The sequence below is a fragment of the Triticum dicoccoides genome, chromosome 6A (assembly GCF_002162155.2).
Source record: "Triticum dicoccoides isolate Atlit2015 ecotype Zavitan chromosome 6A, WEW_v2.0, whole genome shotgun sequence".
In the NCBI taxonomy this organism is placed as follows: domain Eukaryota; kingdom Viridiplantae; phylum Streptophyta; class Magnoliopsida; order Poales; family Poaceae; genus Triticum; species Triticum dicoccoides.
Window position 1 is genome coordinate 345,312,113 of NC_041390.1, and position 6,121 is coordinate 345,318,233.

The window sequence follows — 6,121 nt, forward strand, 5'->3', positions numbered from 1 at the left end:
CCTTTCCTTCTCCCTCTCCCCCTTCCTTTCCCCCTCCTAGTAGGAGTAGGAAAGAGGGGAGTCCTACTCCTACTAGGAGGAGGACTCCTCCTCCTGGCGCGCCATAGAGGGACAGCCGGCCTCCCCCCTTGATCCTTTATATACGGGGGTAGGGGGCACCTCTAGACACACAAGTTTATCATTGGTCCCTTAGCCGTGTGCGGTGCCCCCCTCCACCATAATCCACCTCGATCATATCGTAGCGGTGCTTAGGCAAAGCCCTGCGTCAGTAGCAACATCATCACCATCAACACGCCGTTGTGCTGATGGAACTCTCCCGTGAAGATCTGCTAGATCGGAGTTCATGGGACGTCATCGATCTGAACGTGTGCTGAACTCGGAGGTGTCGTGCGTTCGATACTTGGATCGGTCGGATCGTGAAGAAGTTCGACTACATCAACCGTGTTCTCATAACGCTTCCGCTTACGGTCTACGGGGGTACGTGGACGATACTCTTCCCTCTCGTTGCTATGCATCACCATGATCTTGCATGTGCGTAGGAAATTATTTGAAATTACTATGTTCCCCAACAATATAGGCATCACATCCAAGATTAGTAGTGTCGGGGAAACTGATCCTTGAACACCTATGGGGCCGGCGGACCGGGCCCCTTTCGGTTCGGCGGGGGGCGGAGATCGTACGAAGAGCAGATCGAGGCGAAGCACACGAGCAGTTTACCCAGCTTCGGAGCTCTCCGGAGAGATAACACCCCTACTGCTGCTTGTCTGGTTCTATTCTGTTCTTGCTCTAGAGATAGAGCGTAGTGTCTTTCTGGGTTACGAATGCGTCGAACCGAACCGAACCCCACCCCCCCCCAACCCCCTCTACGTTGCGCATGGGCCTCCTTTTATACGCCAAAGGGGTCACCGACAGGTGGCAACGCAGAGAAGGGTACAAATGTAAAAAATGAGGTGGTTGGTACAGCTACTTGTACAGTGCACCCTACCTAACCCTGACGGCAGGGGACAAGGGCATTAAGTGCCCGTCTGCATCGCCCAAACAGTGCAGAAAAGGGCCGTTAGGGGCGCCACCGTTCGCCACGATGGCGATCTTGTCAGCTTCGCATGCCCCTGCGCACCGCTGGCTGCACAGCCTCCCGCCATGCGCGCCTGGAGAAGCCCCCAGGGCGACACGTTGGTGGATGCGCTGGAGCGTGGGCACAGAGTGGCCGCCTGCCGCGGCAAGCGCCTTGCCGCTGCTGTTATCTTGTCGGGTCCGGAGGCTTGTCGCTTATCGGGCCTCGAGGTACCTTGGTTGGTCTTCCCGGCAAGCTCCTCTTGCCGGGGCCTTGTTGCCTTGCCGGAGCGCGAGGCACGTCGCGGCAAGTTCCTTGGAGTGTCCTGGCTGGCCTTCCGGGCAAGCTCCTCTTGCCGGGGCCTTGTCTCCTGAGCTTAAATACTTTGTTCTTGAATGGCTCCAAGGGAACCATGGAGGATCTTGGCGTTCGCCCGGCAAGCCTTGCCGCGGGGTGCTGCAACTGCCCATGCACAAGTTCGGGGTACTAGGGTACCCCTATTCTAGTACACCGACAGGAGCCCCCGGGCCTGGGCCAGACAAGGTGCCGAGCGCTGTTGGGCCAGGCCCAAGACAGGGCACGGGCACACGCGGACTGGGCCACACCGAATCTCGCTCCGTATCCACCGCGCTCTCCCATAACGGCACGCGTTGAATGCGGCATCGTGGGAGAGATCATGGGTGGTTGTTTATTCGGAAGGGCAGAACGTCCGCCCCGTCCCTCTTTATAAGCAGAGGAAATAGGGGCAGTTCGTTCCCCCTCGCTGGTTGCTACTACTTCGTCTTCACGAACCTCCGTCGCTCCCCCCTTCTTCTCGAAGCCGAGAGAGCAGCGCTCCGCCCCCCATTGCCACCAGCATCACCACGCCGTCGACCTCCCTCACCACCTCCGCCATGGCCCCGAAAGCCGACAAGGGAAAGGGCGTGAAGTCGGCCGAGGCGCAGCGGCTCGCGGCGCTGCGGAAGGAGCGGGCGATCTTCTCCCCTCAGCTCGGCGTGCAGGAGCTGAGGGAGTACTTCTACCTCTTTTGGGCGACGGAGACGCGTGCGCATCCGCGCACGAGGGTACTCCCGGCCGCTGCTTCGGAGCTGGCTCCAAACGGGTACCCATTCTTCGCGCTATTCTTCTATTGCAGGCTCTGCCCGCCCTTCTCGGAGTTCTTCTGCGATATCATGAACACATACGGCTTCCGCCTCCTTGACTTCACCCCCAACACCGTTCTGACCATGGCAGTTTTCGCACATTTGTGCGAAAACTTTGTCGGAGTCCACCCCAGTGTTGCCCTTTTCCGCCACTACTTCATACCTCGGGTAGAGAGAGGAGAGCCGCTTGCCAGAGGGATTGCCTGGATCTCGAGAGTCGGCAAGAAGGAGGCGTACTTGGAGGGTGAGCTCCGCAGCAAGTGGGATAAGTGGAGAGCAGAGTGGTGCTGGATTGTCGAGGAGAATCCGCAGCCCTTCACCGCCGTGCGCCAAACTCCAATAGTGCGCGGCAATGACTGGAGCAATGTGGCCCCGGAAGACGAGAGGCTGAAGATCGCCATTACTAGGATCCTTCGCCTCAGGCTTGCCGGGCTCACTGTAGGCGCTGTAGGCGCAGATTTCCTCCGCCGCTGCATCGTCCCCCTGCAGGAGAGGGGGAGGCCCGCCTGGGAATTCAAGAACTCGGCGGACATCATGAGGCTGCGGCCGGGCCTCAACTACAACTTCACCGTCTTGGAGCTGGATGCAATGCTCTTGGAGTTGTTCAAACGCGACCCCCAGCACCCATTCATGCTGCCGAGGGGTGTTGTCCCATTATGCAACAATTCTTCGCTTGACCGGATCCGCGCCATGATGCCGTTGTGTGATTCACATGGAATCGTTCCAACTTGGCAAGAGCCTGCGGATGACGTCGTGCAAGCGTTCTTCGACAACTTGGAAGAAGTGCCGGTCCGCGCTGACGAGCAGAAGAGCCTCACCCGTGACACCACCGACGAGGAGCTGCAGCGCATCGCCACTAGGGCGGAAGAGGTTGTGGCCGCAGCTGCCGCGGGTGTGTTTGGGTTCACTGTGGAGGAGGCGGAGGCTGCAGAGGCGGCAAACCTTGCCGAGCGCGCGGAGTTCATTGGCGAGGAGGAGCCTGCCGATTTCGAAGCCGAGCCGAGCGAGGCCGGTGAGGAGGAGCCCGAGCCTTCAGAAAACTTGCCGCAGGCGGAGCCCCCGGCCCCGCCAAGAAGGCGCCTTCGCAGGGCTAGGGACGCAGCGGGGCGGCAGCCGGGTCAACAGCCACCAAGCCGTGCGACGCGCTCTACCGCGGCACGCAATGTTGCCGCGGGAGCGCCCCACGCAACAGCGGCAACTGGAGCGGGATCTTCCCGGGCCACCGCCACCGCCCCCGCCAAGCGGGCAAGGGATCCTACTCCTCCGCCTCGCCGTACCGGAGGAGGGCCGGACTTCGATCTTTCCGCGCTCAGCTCCGACGAGGAGGAAGAAGAGTAAGTTTCTTTGGTGCTCTTGTAGTTCTTCAATCTTGTTGTTTATATCTTGTATCTGACTTGCTCCAATCTGGACTCCTTTCTTTTCAGGACGCTGGCCCAGAGAGCGGCGAAGAGGGCCAAGGCCGCGGTGATTGTCATCGAGGATGACCCCATCGTGTCAGCAGGAGGTGGGTCCGAGACCACCTTGACGACCCGGCAATCACTCCTCAAAGCAGCCCCCAGCGCAGTCCCCAGCGTAAGTTCATAGTTTAGCCTTCTGCTGTCGGGCGCGCTTGAGTGCTTTTTCCTTTGTTGATATCTTACTTGTTGATTTGTGTAGGAGCAGAGCCGCCACATCAGGAGCGCCCGGAAGCTGGTCCCGAAGTGCCATCTGCTTCGACTACGCTGCCAAGGGAGGGGTTCCCGGTAAGGGAGCGCTCTCCGGCAAGGGAGAACTCTCCGGCAAGGGACAGCACCGTCGATCCTGCGGCGACCGAGACCGCAACTGCAGATCTTGGCGCAGGTAATTCACTTGTCCAAAAACTTTCCCTTGGGTTCTTCTTCTTCTGATTTTCTTCTCTTGGATTTTTGATTGATTTTTCTCCCTTCTTCGTTGTTCAGACCCCTCTGCTACTGAGCCAATGGAGACAGAGGGCACCGGCGAGGAAGGGGCCGGTGCTGATGAGACCGCCGGCGAGGAGGCCGACAGGGCTGCCGCTGCAGAAGCCGGCGAGGGGTCGGGCGATCGCACTGACGACCCTGAGGCCGCAGGAGCGCCAGGCGCTGCGCCGACCGCCGATCCCTCTGCCGCTTCTGCGGAGCCGGGCTCCGAGGAGCCCCAGCCCGGCGCCTACTTGAAGGCCGGCGACAATATCTTCATCAAGCTACCCTGGGCGTCGAGCACCAGGGCACCGGTCGAGGGGGAAACTTTCGACGGGGAGGTGCTCGCCTCTGCTGGACTGTCGTTGGTCCACGCGCCCAGCAGCAGCAGCGGCGAGCCTGAGGAAGAGCAGCTGCTGCGGAAGCTGCTGTCACTCTACCGCGCCCGGCAAGCCAAGCTGGCTTCCCGGGAAGCGCTTGTCGCGAAGGCGGGAGTTGACATGGAGAAGCGCGCGGAGGAGCTCCGGGGCCACAATCAAGAAGCTCTCCGGTCCTTGGCGCAGGAGCGGGAGCGACTCGACGAGGAGCGCACGGCCTTCCTTCTCGAGAAGGCCGAAGCTGAGGAGGAGCAAAGGCTGGCCGCCGAGAAGCAGTCCGCGCAGGAAGGTGAACTAGTGCAGCGGAAGGCCAACCTCGACAGCTACGAGGAAGAGCTCGCCGAGCGTGAGCAAGCACTTGGCGGGGCGCTCAAGGAGGCAAAGGATGCTGCGGCAATTGTAGAGGCCGCCAAGAAAGAGCTGGAGGAGAAGGTGGCGCAGCTGGAGGCCAACATTGGGAAGAGCGGCGAGGAGCTTGCCGCGCTCAAGCGTGAGCGTGAGAAGGATACTGCCGCCCATGGTGAGCTGCAAGGTCTTCTCGCTGAGAGGGGCAAGGAGCTCAGCGCCGCCAAGGATTCCAAAGCAGACCTGGAGCTGAAGCTGGCCACGCTGACGCAGACGCTGGAGGCCGCCAAGGAGCGGGAGAAGACCTTGTCGGAGAAGGTCAAGGCTGACGCGGCGCTGCTGGAGAGCATTGCAGTTACCCACAACTCGTTCAGAGACACTGTGGAGCACTGGACCGAGGGTCTGGTGAACATTGCCGCAGTCATCAACGAGGAGCTGGCGCAGCTGGGGATGGAGGACTTTGGGTATCCTTCTGACGAGAGTCTTCAACCCAGCGCCAAGCTCAGCCTGTTCTTCAAGGGCGTGGCGACGGCACTCCAGCGGCTCCGGGAGAGGATCCCGAAGCAGCTGGCCGACGAGTCGCGCAAAATCTGCGCCGGGGTTCTCCAGAAGGTGCTGATGAAGGTGGCCTTCCGCAATCCAGGCCTCAGCTTCACCAACGTCCTCAGGTCCTTGCCGCCTGACGCCGATCTGGATGCACTCAAGGCCCTTGTCGCACCCATTGTGGACAAGGTGAGCGAGATCAAGAGGGTCGAGGGCGGACGCGTAGACTAGGCCGTCCATTTCTTCTTTTCCCTTGCCGCTGCTAATCATGTTATGAAAACATTCTGTTAGAGCTGCGACAAGTTATCTTGTAATATAACTTTATTTCTGTTATCAATTCTTATGTTATTTCCTCTACTAGATTCCTTCCTTTGTATGTTTTTACCCTACGCTTCTAGGGAACTTGTCGGCGCAGGCACCCGAGCCGCGAGCGCTGAGTGCGGAACTTCAGCAGCCTGCTGGCGGCGCTGCTTCCGACAAGAAACCTTGTCGCGACTAGATGCAGCACACTTAAGCTGTTGAGCGGACTCGAAACAAAGTAAGGGCGCAACTAGCCACGAGTTGGTTCCTCCGTGCACAGGTTTTCCATACAAAGTGGGGTCGTTCGAGGAAGATAACTCAAAAATTTAAAAACTGATTGCTCAAACTTTGGCAACTTAGCTTTTCTGTCGCTTGCTTCCCGGCAAGGCAAGACTTCGCTTGAACGACGCCTGGTCCATACCACAATCTTCTCCTTCCCCCCCC